Consider the following 19,962-nt stretch of genomic DNA (forward strand, 5'->3'; position numbering starts at 1 on the left):
TCGCACAGTGTCTGCGTCTCACAGTGCCTGCGTCTCACAGTGCCTGCTTCTCACAGTGCCTGCGTCCCTCAGTGCATGCTTCCAACAGTGCCTGCGTCCTACAGTGTCTGCTTCTCAGTGTCTGCTTCCCACAATGTCTGCATCCCACAGTGCCTGCTTCCCTGTGCCTGCGTCCCAGTGTCTGCTTCCCGCAATGTCTGCGTCCCACAGTGCCTGCTTCCCACAGTGTCTGCATCCCACAGTGCCTGTGTCCCTCAGTGCCTGCGTCCCACAGTGCCTCCATCTCTCAGTGCCTGCGTCCCACAGTGCATGCTTCCAACAGTGCATGCTTCCAACAGTGCCTGTGTTCCACAGTGCCTGCTTCCCAGTGCCTGCATCTCTCAGTGTATGCATCCCACAGTGCCTGCATCCCAGTGTCTGCTTCCCAGTGTCTGCATCCCACAGTGACTGCATCCCACAGTGCCTGCATCCCACAGTGTCTGCGTCCCTCTATGCCTGCGACCCACAGTACCTGCTTCCCACAGTGCCTGCTTCCCACAGTGTCTGCATCCCACAGTGCCTCTGTCCCACAGTGTCTGCTTCCCACAGTGCCTCCATCCCACAGTGTCTGCTACCCACAATGTCTGTGTCCCACAGTGCCTGCTTCCCAGTGCCTGTGTCCCACAGTGTCTGCGTCCCACAGTGCCTGCTTCCCACAGTGTCTGCATCCCACAGTGCCTGTGTACCGCAGTGCCTGCTTCCCAGTGCCTGCATCTCTCAGTGTCTGCTTCCCACAGTGCCTGCTTCCCAGTGCATGCTTCCCACAATGTCTGCTTCCCACAGTTTCTGCTTCCCAGTGCCTGCATCTCACAGTGCCTGCATCTCACAGTGTCTGCTACCCACAGTGCCTGTGTCCCCCAGTGTCTGCGTCCCCCAGTGTCTGCGTCCCCCAGTGTCTGCGTCCCAAAGTGCCTGCGTCCCACAGTGCCTGCTTCCCAGTGCCTGCATCTCTCAGTGCCTGCGTCCCTCAGTGCATGCTTCCAACAGTGCCTGCGTCCCACAATGTCTGTGTCCCACAGTGCCTGCTTCCCAGTGCCTGTGTCCCATAGTGCATGCGTCCCAGTGTCTGCTTCCCACAATGTCTGTGTCCCACATTGCCTGCTTCCCAGTGCCTGCATCCCACAGTGACTGCTTCTCACAGTGTCTGCGTCCCACAGTGCCTGCTTCCCAGTGCCGGCTTCCCACAATGTCTGCGTCCTACAGTGCATGCGTCCCTCAGTGCATGCGTCCCTCAGTGTCTGCGTCCCATAGTGCCTGTCTCCCTGTAGTTGCATCTTCCAGTGCCTGCATCTCCCAGTCCCTGCGCCTCCCAGTGCCTTCGTCTCACAGTGGCTGCGTCCCTCAGTGCATGCTTCCAACAGTGCCTGCATCCCACAGTGTCTGCTTCCCACAATGTCTGCATCCCACAGTGCCTGCTTCCCAGTGCCTGCGTCCCACAGTGTCTGCTTCCCACAATGTCTGCATCCCACAGTGTCTGCATCCCACAGTGCCTGTGTCCCTCAGTGCCTGCTTCCCAGTGCCTGCATCTCTCAGTGCCTGCATCCCTCAGTGCATGCAACAACAGTGCCTGCGTCCCACAGTGCCTGCTTCCCAGTGCCTGCATCTCTCAGTGTATGCGTCCCACAGTACCTTCATCCCTCATTGCATGCTTCCCACAGTGCCTGCTTCCCACAGTGCCTGCATCCCACAGTGTCTGCTTCCCACAATGCCTGCTTCCCACAGTACTTCTTCCTACAGTGCCTGCTTTCCACAATGTCTGTGTCCCACAGTGCCTGCTTCCCAGTGCCTGCGTCCCACAGTGTCTGCTTCCCACAATGTCTGCGTCCCACAGTGCCTGCTTCCCACAGTGCCTGCTTCCCACAGTGTCTGCGTCCCACAGTGCCTGCGTCTCCCAGTGTCTGCGTCTCCCAATGTCTGCGTCTCACAGTGTCTGCGCCTCACAGTGTCTGCATCTCACAGTGCCTGTGTACCGCAGTGCCTGCTTCCCAGTGCCTGCATCTCTCAGTGTCTGCTTCCTGCAGTGCCTGCTTCCCAGTGCCTGCTTCCCACAATGTCTGCTTCCCACAGTTCCTGCTTCCCAGTGCCTGCATCTCACAGTGCCTGCATCTCACAGTGTCTGCTACCCACAGTGCCTGCGTCCCCCAGTGTCTGCGTCCCCCAGTGTCTGCGTCCCCCAGTGCCTGCTTCCCAGTGCCTGCATCTCTCAGTGCCTGCATCCCTCAGTGCATGCTTCCAACAGTGCCTGCGTCCCACAATGTCTGTGTCCCACAGTGCCTGCTTCCCAGTGCCTGTGTCCCATAGTGCATGCATCCCAGTGTCTGCTTCCCACAATGTCTGTGTCCCACAGTGCCTGCTTCCCAGTGCCTGCATCCCACAGTGACTGCTTCTCACAGTGTCTGCGTCCCATAGTGCCTACTTCCCAGTGCCGGCTTCCCACAATGTCTGCGTCATACAGTGCATGCGTCCCTCAGTGCATGCGTCCCTCAGTGCATGCGTCCCTCAGTGCATGCTTCCCACAGTGTCTGCGTCCCATAGTGCCTGTCTCCCAGTACCTGCATCTCCCAGTGCCTGCGTCTCCCAGTCCCTGCGTCTCACAGTGGCTGCGTCCCTCAGTGCATGCTTCCAACAGTGCCTGCATCCCACAGTGTCTGCTTCCCACAATGTCTGCATCCCACAGTGCCTGCTTCCCAGTGCCTGCGTCCCAAAGTGTCTGCTTCCCACAATGTCTGCATCCCACAGTGCCTGCTTCCCTCAGTGTCTGCGTCCCACAGTGCCTGTGTCCCTCAGTGCCTGCTTCCCAGTGCCTGCATCTCTCAGTGCATGCTTCCAACAGTGCCTGCGTCCCACAGTGCCTGCTTCCCAGTGCCTGCATCTCTCAGTGTATGCGTCCCACAGTACCTTCATCCCTCATTGCATGCTTCCCACAGTGCTGCGTCCCACAGTGCCTGCTTCCCACAGTGCCTGCATCCCACAGTTCCTGCGTCCCACAGTGCCTGCGTCCCACAGTGCCTGCGTCCCACAGTGCCTGCTTCCCAGTGCCTGCGTCCCAGTGCCTGCGTCCCACAGTGTCTGCATCCCACTGTGTCTGCATCCCACAGTGCCTGCTTCCCAGTGCCTGCATCTCTCAGTGTATGCATCCCACAGTGCCTGCATCCCACAGTGCCTGCTTCCAACAGTGCCTGCATCCCTCAGTGCATGCTTCCAACAGTGCCTGCGTCCCACAGTGCCTGCATCCCACAGTGCCTGCTTCCCATGGTGCCTGCATCCCACAGTGTCTGCGTCCCACAGTGCCTGCTTCCCAGTGCCTGCGTCCCACAGTGTCTGCTTCCCACAATGTCTGCGTCCAACAGTGCCTGCTTCCCACAGTGACTGCGTCCCACAGTGCCTGTGTACCTCAGTGCCTGCATCTCTCAGTGCATGCGTCCCACTGTGCATGCGTCCCACTGTGCCTGCGTCCCTCAGTGCATGCTTCCAACAGTGCCTGCGTCCCACAGTACCTACTACCCAGTGCCTGCATCTCTCAGTGCATGCGTCCCACAGTGCCTGCGTCCCTCAGTGCATGCTTCCAACTGTGCCTGCATCCCACAGTGCCTGCTTCCCACAAAGTCTGCATCCCACATTGCCTGCTTCCCAGTGCATGCGTCCCATAGTGCCTGCATCCCACAGTGTCTGCTTCCCAGTGTCTGCTTCCCACAATGTCTGCATCCCACAGTGCCTGCTTCCCAGTGCCTGCATCCCACAGTGTCTGCTTCCCGCAATGTCTGTGTCCCACAGTGCCTGCTTCCCAGTGTCTGCATCCCACAGTGCATGTGTCCCTCAGTGCCTGCTTCCCAGTGCCTGCATCTCTCAGTGCCTGCGTCCCATAGTGCCTGCGTCCCTCAGTGCTTGCTTCTCAGTGCCTGCATCTCTCAGTGTATCCGTCCCACAGTGTCTGCTTCCCACAATGTCTGCGTCCCACAGTGCCTGCTTCCCAGTGCCTGTGTCCCAGTGTCTGCTTCCCACAATGTCTGCGTCCCACAGTGCCTGCTTCCCAGTGCCTGTGTCCCAGTGTCTGCTTCCCACAATGTCTGCGTCCCACAGTGCCTGCTTCCCACAGTGTCTGCATCCCACAGTGCCTGTGTACCGCAGTGCCTGCTTCCCAGTGCCTGCATCTCTCAGTGTCTGCTTCCTGCAGTGCCTGCTTCCCAGTGCCTGCTTCCCACAATGTCTGCTTCCCACAGTTCCTGCTTCCCAGTGCCTGCATCTCACAGTGCCTGCATCTCACAGTGTCTGCTACCCACAGTGCCTGCGTCCCCCAGTGTATGCGTCCCCCAGTGTATGCGTCCCCCAGTGTCTGCGTCCCCCAGTGCCTGCTTCCCAGTGCCTGCATCTCTCAGTGCCTGCATCCCTCAGTGCATGCTTCCAACAGTGCCTGCGTCCCACAATGTCTGTGTCCCACAGTGCCTGCTTCCCAGTGCCTGTGTCCCATAGTGCATGCATCCCAGTGTCTGCTTCCCACAATGTCTGTGTCCCACAGTGCCTGCTTCCCAGTGCCTGCATCCCACAGTGACTGCTTCTCACAGTGTCTGCGTCCCATAGTGCCTGCTTCCCAGTGCCGGCTTCCCACAATGTCTGCGTCATACAGTGCATGCGTCCCTCAGTGCATGCGTCCCTCAGTGCATGCGTCCCTCAGTGCATGCTTCCCACAGTGTCTGCGTCCCATAGTGCCTGTCTCCCAGTACCTGCATCTCCCAGTGCCTGCATCTCCCAGTCCCTGCGTCTCACAGTGGCTGCGTCCCTCAGTGCATGCTTCCAACAGTGCCTGCATCCCACAGTGTCTGCTTCCCACAATGTCTGCATCCCACAGTGCCTGCTTCCCAGTGCCTGCGTCCCAAAGTGTCTGCTTCCCACAATGTCTGCATCCCACAGTGCCTGCTTCCCTCAGTGTCTGCGTCCCACAGTGCCTGTGTCCCTCAGTGCCTGCTTCCCAGTGCCTGCATCTCTCAGTGCATGCTTCCAACAGTGCCTGCATCCCACAGTGCCTGCTTCCCAGTGCCTGCATCTCTCAGTGTATGCGTCCCACAGTACCTTCATCCCTCATTGCATGCTTCCCACAGTGCTGCGTCCCACAGTGCCTGCTTCCCACAGTGCCTGCATCCCACAGTTCCTGCATCCCACAGTGCCTGCGTCCCACAGTGTCTGCGTCCCACAGTGCCTGCTTCCCAGTGCCTGCATCCCAGTGCCTGCGTCCCACAGTGTCTGCATCCCACTGTGTCTGCATCCCACAGTGCCTGCTTCCCAGTGCCTGCATCTCTCAGTGTATGCATCCCACAGTGCCTGCATCCCACAGTGCCTGCTTCCAACAGTGCCTGCATCCCTCAGTGCATGCTTCCAACAGTGCCTGCGTCCCACAGTGCCTGCGTCCCACAGTGCCTGCGTCCCACAGTGCCTGCTTCCCATGGTGCCTGCATCCCACAGTGTCTGCGTCCCACAGTGCCTGCTTCCCAGTGCCTGCGTCCCACAGTGTCTGCTTCCCACAATGTCTGCGTCCAACAGTGCCTGCTTCCCACAGTGACTGCGTCCCACAGTGCCTGTGTACCTCAGTGCCTGCATCTCTCAGTGCATGCATCCCACTGTGCATGCGTCCCACTGTGCCTGCGTCCCTCAGTGCATGCTTCCAACAGTGCCTGCGTCCCACAGTACCTACTACCCAGTGCCTGCATCTCTCAGTGCATGCGTCCCACAGTGCCTGCGTCCCTCAGTGCATGCTTCCAACTGTGCCTGCATCCCACAGTGCCTGCTTCCCACAATGTCTGCATCCCACATTGCCTGCTTCCCAGTGCATGCGTCCCATAGTGCCTGCATCCCACAGTGTCTGCTTCCCAGTGTCTGCTTCCCACAATGTCTGCATCCCACAGTGCCTGCTTCCCAGTGCCTGCGTCCCACAGTGTCTGCTTCCCACAATGTCTGTGTCCCACAGTGCCTGCTTCCCAGTGTCTGCATCCCACAGTGCATGTGTCCCTCAGTGCCTGCTTCCCAGTGCCTGCATCTCTCAGTGCCTGCGTCCCATAGTGCCTGCATCCCTCAGTGCTTGCTTCTCAGTGCCTGCATCTCTCAGTGTATGCGTCCCACAGTGTCTGCATCCCACAGTGCCTGTGTCCCTCAGTGCCTGCTTCCCAGTGCCTGCATCTCTCAGTGCCTGCGTCCCACAGTGCCTGCTTCCCAGTGCCTGCATCTCTCAGTGCCTGCGTCCCACAATGCCTGCTTCCCACAGTGCCTGCTTCCCTCAGTGCCTGTTTCCCACAGTGCCTGCGTCCCACAGTGCATGCGTCCCCCAGTGTCTGCATCCCACAGTGCCTGCTTCCCAGTGCCTGCATCCCAGTGCCTGCATCTCTCAGTGTATGCATCCCACAGTGCCTGCATCCCTCAGTGCATGCTTCCAACAGTGCCTGCGTCCCACAGTGTCTGCTTCCCACAATGTCTGTGTCCCACAGTGCCTGCTTCCCAGAGCCTGTGTCCCATAGTGCATGCGTCCCAGTGTCTGCTTCCCACAATGTCTGCTTCCCACAGTGTCTGCGTCCCACAGTGCCTGCTTCCCACAATGTCTGCGTCCTACAGTGCATACGTCCCTCAGTGCATGCTTCCCACAGTACCTGCGACCCTCGTTACATATGATTAAAACTTGTTGATAAATGAGGCCCATTGTTCTTTATATACCTGTTAAAATTCTAACTAAAGAATGTCATTTTGTACATAGAAATTGTTATTTTATCAGTATATGTGTACAGCACAGGGTGATATAAGGTATACACATAACCTCAGCACTCAGAGCTGGTAAACATGAGATTTGCCGGCTGGGTGCAGGCACTAGAGGAGGAGGGAGAGACTGGCACAGAGAAATATCAGAGCTGAACAAACAGTCTCCTCCCTAATACCACACCAATGATCAACAAAATACTTTTTACCCGTGTGTACATACCTGGGTGTAACTTTTACATGATCTGAAAGAGAGGTGTGTGAAGTGAAGACTGTTCAGAGATTTGTATAAGCCAGTGGTTCCCAAACTTTTTTGAAACACTGTGCCCCCATCAGAATTGTTTTCATGGCACCCCTAAGTTTAAGTTTGTTATTGAGAGATTCCGAAAAAAATTAAGTAAAGTAGTAAAGTGAAGTAAATTGCGCTTACCTGTCATTCAGTTATTTGGTGGTGGGGCCACGATAAAGCGATTCAGTGCGAATCGCGTCATCACCCCCCCCCCCCTGCTGCGGGGGTTTCTAGTAGTAGTCCGGGGGCTCATTTGGCAGTCGGGAGGCTTGTCTGCCTTTCTGGGAGGTCAGGAGCGGCACCCGATATTCGGGAGGCTCCCGACCGAATCGGGAGGGTAGGCAAGCCTGCTCCAATGCCACCCAGTACAGTGCAACACCCTGGTAATTCAGTAGGCAATAAGCAAAAGGGCTAATACACCGCACCCAAATTGTTAATTGTTGTTTATGAACACTAGGCCAGTTGTAAGTTAGTGTCATAAAGTTGTAGCTTGTCTGTTACCTGGGGTGGTGGATACTACAGTAGTTACAGGTAATTGTGAGGGTGGATGTTCTATACTGTTTTACAGGGGCACTGAGATCCATGAGCAAGGTGACCAGATTTTTGTGGTGAGCATTTGTATAAGCGACCCCATCTTTTGGGGGTTGCTACTTATTTAGGATTGACAGCCCTGGGCTGACCAGTTTGGAGCTGGAGAATAGTTTGGCAGGGGGACCCCACGCTGTGGGTCTCCATGCTGTGCTATTATCACCCCGATAGCTTCAGACCGGTGCTGGTTATAGGAAAATAGAGGGAACCCCCCAACGTTTTTTCCCCCTGGTTTTCCTGTCCTAGACCAGGCTCAAAGGTCCAGGGTGGTTATGCTTTTTTGGTGAGAGGGAAACACCACACTGTTTTTTTTATTTTTTATTATTTGAACCATTTATTTAGTGTATAGAAAACAGAAGCACTGCACAGATCACACTGATCTGTGCAGTGCTTCTACTAAACATGCAGCTCACAGGCAGTTCTATAAATTTCAGTACAAATACGATTGAACCATATTGAACCATATCTTTGCAAATATATGCAACTGAGACCTCTGAAATTTCTACCACCATGTAGTTTTTCAAATCTTATTGTTGATTTCATTCCGAGTGCTGGGGGATTACTTTTGTTGTTTCTTGTATAGAATAACCCCTCCCTTACATGCACCTGAGTGATATTACTGGAGTGATTGAGCAGCTACCAACATGTATTACAATTCTTAGTAAATTTATGTGTTTGACTGGGAGAAACTTACTCTGTCTCATAAATCGGCGCTCAAATTGACCGACGCGCCTGCGTTTTTCTGACCACCCACGTCACCACCCACAAATGTTGACAGCCAGTCACTCACTTTTCAATGGATTCCTCTGTGCGTTCTTAATCACAATGCGATCCCTGCGCACCCGCAGTGCGACTTACACGCATGCGCGATGGCAAACAATTGGTCGATGTGCTTCTGTAACGCTATTGTGTTCTATGACTTAAAAAAAAACTAAAGGAAGCCAGACAGATCAACAATACATGTAGTACAAGTTGCAGATGGAATAACAATACAATAAATGAAAGACATCTGAAGATGGACAATCACTGTATGGTATCAAACTTGCCTGCCTGTGATACCTGCATTGCCGATGGAGAGGTAAGTATTTTGAATGTGAGCAGAGTATGCGGTGGGGGCCAACCTGGACCCACACTCTGCACCTATTATAGCTACACCCATGTGTATGATGATGTCACAATGAGGGGGAGGAGCCGCGGCACCAATGATGTGCGATCAGGTGAGGCAGTATTCTTCAGTATATTGAATATTCCAGAGTTTTGGCTCTAAAAATTATAAGAGAAATTTAAAGAAAATATTATAAATATCTTCTTTGTATTATTCTAATAATTTTAATAGTCAAAACTCTGGAATAAAAAGTGTATGGCAGGTGAGGCACTGCCTCTATGCCAGGTGAGGCACTGCCTCCCCTTTCTAACATTTATACACATCGCTGATCAAAACACACCAAATTTCCAGCGCTATATACTGCTGCACCTTTATATAATGCCCACATGAACCCTCGGGTTCATATATGTATCTGTAAATCTGGCTCTGATACTAGCCAGTGCCTCCCCAACCATTTACCTCACCGCACGTCTCTGCGTGGCACTAAGAAGGAGGTGAGCATCCTAAGGATGTTCCAGCTCTGCGGCACTCACTAATGGGCTGCATGGTGCAGTTCCAAGAACCCAGCAAGCCCAATAGAGTTGTCACAGGGCCCTGCACTACTCGCCTAATCCTAGTTACAGTCCGGAGTAACAACCAAAATGTCATAATTATATTTGATTTTAAACTGGCTACGTGGCTTGTGAAAGTTATACACATTATTTCTTAGGGGAGGTTGTTACAAGGCTGTTAATTACGTGGTTCTTTTCAAAGAAAGTGTATGTGCTGGCCTCTTATTGACGTACTACTTTACATTCTGAGTCACTTTCTGTCTTTTACAATCTTGTTTTAAGGGAGCATAAAATGATGTCATGTAAAATAACATGTAAAATATTGTTGTCAGAGTGTCATAATTATCGTCTCAGCCTGGTGATCTTTGTCCATGCACAATAAAATGAGCTGATTGCTCAGCATTCTATACATTCCAGTATTTTTCATGATCAGCAAGTCAGATGTATAACTTTCATTTCATAGAGATCTTCCATCATTAGGTCTAGAGGTGCTTCACATTCTTATGCAGCTGTAAAAGTGGGGACTCACCAGATCCGGACAGCTGACCAATGGCGGACGGGAACCAGATGCCAGAAAGATAAATCAGAGGGGTGAGTACCTGCACACTCTCCCCATGTGGTAGTGTGCAGGGAAAGGAGCTGGGAGAAGGCCTTTCCACTGTGCGTATGGCGAGGGACTCAGGTTCCCCCAGAAGCTAATAGTTCCCTCACAGATTCCTTTCTCACCCAAGTGTGAGTGTCAGAGAGAAGGAAAAGCATGAACAATCTACCCAGGAGTCAACGCCTGGGTGCACCAACACAGAAACACTTACTGTAACAACTATAGCGGGTGTGGAATGTCATTTTGGCATTTACACCATAATGTCGGCGTGTTCTGAATGTCACGATTTAATATGTCGACATCCACAATGTCGACACTGACATAATGTCGACGGGATGTAGTTAGCAGACCAGTGGACAACATGCTGATGGTCTGAATCCCGATGGTGAACGCCCAACACGGGACTTAAGATAGGCATCGAAATACCGATGCCTATCTTATTCCCGACACCAGAATACAGACAGATGCCAGCCCGAACAATGTAAGTCGGGGGCGTCTTAGCTGTTAGCCGCGCTGGGGGCGGGGGGGGGGGATTGTTAGGTTTAGGCCGCATAGCAGGGTTAGTGTTATGTTTTTTTTTGGGGGGGGGGTTAGGGTTAGGCACCCCTAGGGGGGCTCAGGGTTAGGTACCACTGGGGGGAGAGTTAGGGTTAGGCATCGGGATACCGCTGTCTGTATTTTGACAGGAGGCATCTCGACTGCCGGTATTACATACCGATTCCAATGTTGACATATTCAAAATATTTACATTATGAATGAGGACATAAACTCAGTGAATGACACTTTGAGCAGTCCATTGCTAAAGTACAAATGGGACCTATTTATTAAAGTATGTTTACTGCATATCCCCTCAAAACACCCATTTTCGAGGATATCCGCAAATATTAAGTATTCCCAAGATGTAACATGGAGAGACCACAGCAGTTTTGTGATTTGCATTGATGGTTTTCTAACGTATTCAATACAAAATACTGTCACTTACACATAAGGCTATTAACCAAACCACACCAACATACATCTCTTCACTCATCTCAAAATATCTCCCAACCCGACCTCTCCGCTCAGCACAAGATCTGTGTCTCTCATCCCCATGCATTACTTGCTCCCATTCACGGTTACAGGACTTTCTTCGCGCTGCACCCACTCTATGGAATGAACTACCTCGCACAATAAGACTTTCCTCTAGTCTCCAATCCTTCAAGCGATCCCTGAAAACTCACCTCTTCAGGCAAGCTTATCAAATTCCAGAACCTCCCACATAACCTTCATAGCTTCCATATCTAATTACATCCCCTTTTTACAGTCCACACACAATCTCACACATCATCTTTCTCTCACATCCTCATGACATTTGGTCGACATTCCTGTGTGACTGGATCATGCAGCCAACCAAGAAACTGTGCATTCTGGCTGGACCAGGATATAGCACCTATCCTTGTGTATCAATGCCTATTTCCCTATAGATTGTAAGCTTGCGAGCAGGGCCTTCCTACCTATATATCTGTCTGTTATAACCCAGTTTTGTTCTATTAATGTTTACAATTGTAAAGCGCAACGGAATATGCTGTACTATATAAGAAACTGTTAATAATAATAATAATAATAATGTCAATGTTATTCATACAAATGTATGGTCCGATGGTCAAAAGTTGTATTAGGTAATTGACTACACCTCTCAGCAATTAACTTAGAAGTAATCATCTCCAGATTGGACTACTGTAACCTCCTCCTATCTGGCCTCCCCAACTCCCATCTCTCTCCTCTCCAGTCTGTCCTCAATGCTGCTGCTCGGCTCATCTTCCTCTCCAAGCGCTCTACATCTGCCTCCCCTCTCCTACAAGCCCTCCACTGGCTCCCCTTCCCTTTCAGAACTCAATTTAAGGTTCTCACACTCGCTTACAAAGCTCTCACCCAATCTTCTCCCACTTACATCTCTGATCTCATCTCCCTTCACTCTCCTCTCCGCTCTCTTCGTTCAAATAATGCACGCCGCCTTTCATGCCAACTGATTACTTCCTCCCACTCCCGCCTCCAAGATTTTGCCCGCACTGCTCCCCACCTTTGGAACTCTCTCCCTCTCCCCATCAGACTCTCCACCTCTCTACAATCATTCAAATGGGCTCTCAAGACCCACTACTTCATCAAAGCCTTCCAGCTGTCATCCTAACTCACTGCTACATGCTCCTTCCTCCCTGTCCACCCCATCTATGTCACCCCTGTTTGTCTGCCCCTCCCTTTTAGAATGTAAGCTCTTACGAGCAGGACCCTCTCCCCTCTTGTGCTTCTCCCTACTTTACTTTCATCTACTTCTTACTCCCCACTAGGGCACCTAATGTAGCAATGTATATTATCCATGTCCTTGTCCTGTATGGTATTGTTCTGTAAGTCTCTGATCACCTATGTGTTTATGTACTTTGTAAGGTGCTGTGGAACACTTGTGGCGCCATATATATAATGATATTAATAATAATAATATTCTGTGAAATGGGGTGCAAAGTCATGTTTGACATGCAAAATCCATTCGAGTTGGCCTTCAGTAAATCCCCGATTTGCAAACTCACGTGTCTATCACTGAGAAACACCAAATCACACCAGCACGATTCTTAGTAAATTTTCCTCGTATCATTTAATTAGATGAGTGCTATCTGTTTCTTGCAGAGGTCAGGAACATTGCCCCCCTATGGAAACAGAGTGGTCACATGCTGCCTCTTGTATGGCAACAAGCAGCATGCAACTCTGCACTGGAATTGGGCATTTCTGTTGACTCCCCATCATTTCAGTGCTGTCCTTTCACCGGGGCTCAGATCCCTGATGGGTCTCCCTGTAACTGATGACACATGCAGCACACTCATTGCGTTAATGTTTCCTATAAGCTATAATAGCCAATGTCATTTAAAGATGAAAACCTATGAAAGCTGCTTTTGCAATTGAAAATGGGGGCACCTCAGTAGATATCTTTGATATCTGCCATAGAACTTTCTTAATACATTTTGGGAATAACTAGTTTTGGATGTCCCACAAAAACTGTTTAGTAAGTAGACCACATAAAACTTCAAGGTCAGCTACGTATCCCTTTAATCATAATGTCTGACTGGAAATGAGTGGGGGTGGAAGTTGTTTTCTTGTGTCTCCAGGATAAAGGTATAATATAGTCTCATGTAGGAGTCATTGTGTAAGCAGGAGATTAGAAGCTTGCTGAAACTGGTTCCACTCTCCCTCCTGTCCCCAATACAGCTTGGTGTTCGCAAATCACTGACGTCATGCAGGATGGGGGAATCCCTCACTACTTGCTCACACTAGAGGGTGATAACACATGAAAAGTGATGATGTGTGCTTTCATGTATTCTGCTTGCACTGTTCTCTCTAGTTCTACCCATACAAGCTATCGTACTGGTAGCAAGCATGAGGAAAAGATTGTGTTTCACCCTAGTGTTAAGGGCATGTTTATTAGGTGGAGAAAAGCACTTTCTATGCTGCAAATGGTTGATTTCTCCGGAGAGCATTTTTTCCTATTGGCTATTCTGGGGCTCTGCAGGGAAAGCTTCCAAGCCTATAAGCCTATTTAGCATGAACCACTGCAGACAGTCTTCCTATCACATAATAGTACTACTGCACCTTATTAGCTAAATGAAGCTATTTTTTTATATTGAAATAATAAAACATTTTTATATTTTTTACTTTTTTTGTTTTTATTAATGATTTATTTTTTTGTTTTTTTTACAAAAGTGAATGAAAGTGGAACTTTTGGTCCAAGTCAGCTCGCTCAGCTGCCAGGTGACTTTTCTTTCATATATCGGGGTGCTTTAAGATAGGAGGGGCCACCCCCTGCTCCCTCCCTCACCCCTGCACTTACCTGAAAAAGGTGGGCTGTCCAGAGGGGTCCGAAGCCATGCTTCACGCTGAATCACTTTATCGTAGCCCCGCCACCTGCTTTATATTGCTGGAAATCTTGGCATTGTATAGCGCGGGCAGGGTCGTGATGACACGATCAGAACACCACTCGCCCACACCGCCCACCATTGCTGCCACCACGCCCCCTGCAGTGCCGACTTGGCTGGCCCCTCCTGGAGGGGACAACCTGTATTAAATGCTCCTTTCATGCTTTTATTAACATGTAAAAACACACACAAAAAAGCAGAGCGTGTGAAGGACAGGCTTGCCGACTTTCTGGCTGCCCCTTCCGGGAGGGAGCAGCCATATCGGCATTACAGGGGCGGTTGGGGCGTGGCCATCGTGAGGAGGCGGGGCCAGCCAGGTGATGCACATTGTGGGTGGAGAGGGGCGGGGCCAAGTGATTGACCCCGCCCCCGCTACACAATGTCAATATTACAGGCATTGTGAAGCAGAGGGCGGAGCCAAAATGACGCGATTCGGTGTGAATCACGTCACGGCCCCCCCAGCTGTGGCAGTTTCTAAGGTAAGTGCGGGGGGGTTAAGAGGGGTGAGCGGCAGCCGGGAAGATTGCCTGCCTCCCCGGGTGGTCGGGAGCGGCACCCGATTTTCGGGAGGCTCCCGAACATATCGGGAGTGTAGGCAAGTATAAGGAGCAGTCAGTGACTTACAGTGACCCTTGTTGGAATCACGATCAGGCTGTGTATGCACAGTAAGCAGGTTTTTTATTCATTGCTAGATTTTATATGATGCTTGGGGTTCTATTTACTAAGCAGTGTTAGGAGACAGAGTGAAAAGTGATAAGAAAGTGATAAGGTGCCAGCCAATCAGCTCCCAACTGTCACTTTTCAAACAGCCTGTGAGATGACAGTTGGGAGCTGATTGCTGGCACCTTATCACTTTCTTATCACTTTTCACTCTGTCTCCTAACACTGCTTAGTAAATAGACCCCTTAATATTTGCGGCGAACCCCTGAAAACTGGTGGTTTGGGGGGGGGGATATCCCGCAAGTAATGTCTAAGAAATATGCCCCATAATGTGGTGTCTGTGTCAAAATTTACACCTTACCCCATAGCTGGTTTGCCCCTGGTAAAATGGCTTATACAGTCAGTGTCTAGTTAGTACCATGGGTATGTAGACATTAGGGGGTATATTTACTAAGAATCGTTCCTGAATATGGCATTCCCGTGCGAGTTTTCCCTGTTTTTTAAACTCAGAGATTTAAGGCAAACACGAGTGCAAAACCACGATTCTGCACTAAAATAGACGGCAAAACAGACAAATAGAAACTCACCAATTTACTACGAATTATGGGTCTCATTCAGAGCCGCTCGTTAGCGGCCGATCGCTCGTTCCGAGCTATGTTCGCACATCCGCGCATACGTACGGATTGTAATACGCATGCGCGAACCAGTCAGTGCGGCCGAAAATCATTTGTTCGCAAAATAGCGAATGTCTGCTATTTTGGGTGACAGGAGGAGGCGTATGTGGGTGGTAACAGGGGAAGCTGCTTGAAAACGGGGAGTGGAATTCAGAACGCAGGCGTGCTTAAAGGTCAAAACGGGCGTTTTATGGGTGTGCATAATTAATACAGCAGCGTGAGCGACCTCGTCACTTGTTTTTTTTTTAGTCAGAATTACTCGCAAAATAGCGGTTGAAAAAACCAACCACAAGAAGAGCGAGCAGTTCATACGCTGTTCGATGTACTCGATTAATCTAATAAATAGCGGACATGACGTATGATGCGAGCGGCCAGGGGGCGTATTTTTCAAAATTTCGACCGCAAGTTTTGCTCGCTCGTTCAGACTTAGAGGCGTGAACAGACCGCAAAGTGCGAACGGTTCATTTGAATAGCCACCCCTTTTTTTTAAACGAACGACCGCAAATAGCGAGCGGCTCTGAATGAGGTCCTATGTTTAAAAACACCAAAGAAAACTGAGCAGAATAAAAGAAATGAATAGAAGTGCCTGTGAGCTGCGTGTTGTGCCGAAACACTGCACAGATCAGTGTGATCTGTGCAGTGCTTCTGTGTGATATAGCTAGGTGAAATAAAGTGTTAAAAATTAAAGGAAAAAAAGGTGTGACCCTCCAAAAAAAAAAAGTATAACAAGCCCTAGACCTCCGAGTCCAGGAAAATTCAGGGGGAAACTGGCGTAAGGTTTCCCCTATTTTCCTATAGCCAGCCAGGGCTGAGATGCCATAGCAGGGAAACACACAGAATGGGGTCCCCCTGCCAAACCATTAACCACCCCCAAACTGGTCAGCCCAGGGATGGCAAACCTCGGGAACTGGGGACTCCAAAAATAAAAAGGGGTCCCCCTCCCGAGGATCAACCAGCCTGGTCTGGGGGTAATGGGTTAAACATAGAAATAATATTTTTCTTTACAGTGGGACTACAGGTTCCAGCAAGCCTGCCCTAAAACACTTGTAGAACTACACGTGTCAGCAGGCTGCTGGCACCTGTAACCCCACGGTAAAGAAATTATAAAACTAAAACAGTACACACACACCAAAGGATTTATGCCTTTATTATTATCACTCACACTCACAGGGATATATTTGCTAAAGTGCGGTTTTATAGAAGTTGAGGTGTTGCCTATAGCAACCAACCAATCAGAGTCTACTTATCATTTATCTAGCACCTTCTAATCTAGACGATAATAACAAGAATGCTATGGGTTGCACTTTAGTAAATATACCCCAAAGTCTCACACTCACACTACATACTTCCCTTCTCCAGGTAGAATCCCAGGTCTCCTGAAAACAAAAACAGAATGCCCGGTGCTGGTTGTAGGAAAATAGGCGGATCCGCAGTAGCGTCGCAAGGGGGATGCGGGCCGCACACGAGCTGTGCGCGGCCAGCACCGGAGTTATAGACTCTGGGCACTAGAGTGTGCCCAGAGTCAATAATGTATGCACAGGTCACCGGGAAAATGGCCGCGGCGGCCATTTTCCCTGTACTGCGCATGCACAAACTACGGGAAAATGGCCACTGCGGCCATTTTCCAGTCGTTTTACAGCACTGGACCCCAGCGCCGACGCGGGACTCCGGAGAGGTAAGTAATATTATGGGTGCCGGGTGTGCGGTGCGGGGCCCCCCAGGACCCAGGGGCCCGTGTTCCCCGCACACCCTGCACCCATTACAGATATGCCCCTGGCTGCACTGTATAATTAAGCCGGCACTGCACGCACTTCCAGCACCCGCCCCCCCTGCCTCCAGGCTCCCAGGGTGTAATCTGCTGCTGTCCCAGTGATAACGGGACCGGGGGTTCAGCCATGAGGCCACGCCCCCTTCCCGTGAGGACACACCCCTTCCCACGAGACCACTGGGTGAAACCTTGGGGAGAGACGCCACTGGGGAACCGTACGCTGGTTTTCTAGGGGGGAGGTGTGGGCATGCAATTTTTATATTAATTTTCATTCTTTTATTTCACTTATAGCACACAGAAGCACTGCACAGATCACACTGATCTGTGCAGTGCTCAGCGGAGTCTATTGAGAAGGGGGCAATATATGACTGAACTCGCACGCAATACAACACAGTCATTATCACCACTGAACTCTCACACAATACAACACAATCATTATCACCATTTAATAAAAATAGACAGGGAAACACGAAGTAAATCCGTGATCTGGGGCGTATAAAACTCATGCAATACATAAAGTGCTTGAACATGGCCATACATGCGTGGCCAGCATAAGGGGGCGGGCCGGACAGCTTACTTGGCATTTGTGGGAGTAACGGGGGCTTGGCCATGCGAACACGTCATTTTGGCCTCGACCCCGCTATACATTGCTGAGATTCCCACCTTTGTGAAGCAGGGGCCGGGCCAAAATGACGTGATTCAGCGTGAATCGCGTCACCGCGCCCCCCCCTACCAGCTACTGGGGTTTCTCTTGTTATCGCTTGGGGGGCGGAGGAGTCAGGATGCTTGCCCACCTTTCCAGGGGGCCCGGCACGGCATCCGATTTTCAGGAGGCTCCCTGCTGAATCGGGAGGGTAGGTAAGTATGGCCTACAATCTAAAAATACATGAACGCAAATACAGTAACTGGTAAGAACAGTCCACGGATTAATTAAGGCTATTAGCACAAATACATAAATGCAGCCAGAAACATGTCATATTTTATTCATTATAACTAGAAAACTTCAATGATGTTAAATACAATGATTGTGTGGAAGCCCGTAGCAACCAGATAAAGCTTTTACCAGAGTGGTGAGTAAGAGTCTGCAATTGCATGTGTGAAGTGTGAGTTAGTGATGCTGAGCCAGCACTTCCTGACTCCTCAATCTCTGCATCCAGGAAGGAGAGGGAGGGCCGGGGATTACCTCAAACTCTTTGGCTCCGCTCAGACTGACTCTGTCCCGAACCTGTCCTTCCCTGGCTCTCCTCTTAGCTCTGCTGTATCACTGACAAGTTCATGTACGTAAATGCCCTGTATATAGCACTGTAGTACTCATTGTGTTATACTGTAACACAATGAGGCATCCTGCAATACAATAGAGGTGTGTACGCCAATGGCACGGTGAGGACTCTGCGTATGGAAAGCCAGATTAACTTTCCCTTCCTCTATTGCCAAATACACCTGTCAGACCCACAGTGCTTGCCAAGGACACTTACATCCCCATCCATCTCAATCCCAGATATCGCTGTGTTGCTGCTTTAGGGACATCAGTTTTACTGCATGAGATCACATGAAGACCAGAGGCTAAATTTACTAAGCAGCGGTTTTGCAGGGGTTTACTAACTAAGGGAATCCGCGGCGAATTGATGGCGGGTTCTAAACTGAAAATACAGCATTTACTACAGCATTTAACCTTCTAAACCAGCAGTCGACACCAATCGTTTTCTAATCCCCAATACCACTGCAATATCTGCCGCCACCCCAACACAAAATCAACGTGGTTTAAAAGCCTGCACAGATCATTAGGGTTTGTGCAGGCGAAATATACAAATGTCAGAATAATAATAATGTTTAAAAAACGATGGCCAGGTTTAGAATATATTCCACGACTTGGTCTAGCTGGTTGGAATTCTGTGAATCTGAAGTATTAGTTCCGGGGGGGGGGGGGGGACAGTCTATGTAGTGGTGGGTTTGCTTCAGGTTCGAAACCTGTCACTTAGTACATCTGGGGTTTCTATTCCTGTAATAGACAAAATTTTGATGGTTACTCGACATTCAAGTGCTTTCTCAACCGTTTCCCATTGGTTTGGGCTTTAGTAAATCTGTGGAATAGCAAAACTATTGGAAAAGTGCTGGAACGCAAAACCACCACTTAGTAAATCTACCCACAGGAGTCCACATAGACAAATGTACGTATAGTACAGCTGGGACTGGTAAGGTACTGCACAGACTGTAGCCCACACTGTAATGCTGCCCCTATTGTATGTAGACACTTAGGCAGGGCCGCAGCAGGCTCCTGTGATATCATGTTTTAGGTCATACTTGCCAACTCTCCCTCATTGTCAGGGAGACTCCCTGAAATAGTAGTAATCTCCCTGTCTCCCTGAGAGCATAGTAATCACCCTGATTGCACCTTACCCCTATTATTAAGCTATTATATTTAAAAAAAAACAGATATATATATATATATATAATATATATATATATATATATATATACATACATTCAAATGGGATCATTAGTATAATGTCCCTGCATTGGGTATAAGGTACAATGATCCCTATGGCTAAATGTATTTTCTGAAAATTATCAGTGTGTTTTCATCAACAAGTAGAACTTACTAATAGCTTTGGGGCTAATTTACATGTGGAGTTAAATCAGGTTTATGACACGCCTCTCAGATGTAGCAGTACACGCCCACTTTACTGCCACGCTCATAGGTGCTGCTTTCACAATCTCCCTGACATGCTTTTTCAAAATGTTTTAGGTGCTCCATAACCACTGGTTCCCTAGGCCACCACCTTCGCTCACCAAATGCTAGAGCTCGTCTGCGTAGCCTTTCCCTGCATCACGCTGCAGTTCTGTGACCAGTTGTGACATTCCTTTATACATACATACAATGTGACTGCATTTGCATACCATTCCAACTACAAAGCTGCAAGTGGAGTAGCGACTGCGATGTGACTCTCATTCCCCTGTGTATGTGATCACTCAGCTCCGGGGCATGCGCATCGCTGTAATGATCAACATCTGTC

The sequence above is a fragment of the Taudactylus pleione genome, unplaced genomic scaffold (assembly GCF_031769625.1).
Source record: "Taudactylus pleione unplaced genomic scaffold, aTauple2 ptg000329l, whole genome shotgun sequence".
In the NCBI taxonomy this organism is placed as follows: domain Eukaryota; kingdom Metazoa; phylum Chordata; class Amphibia; order Anura; family Myobatrachidae; genus Taudactylus; species Taudactylus pleione.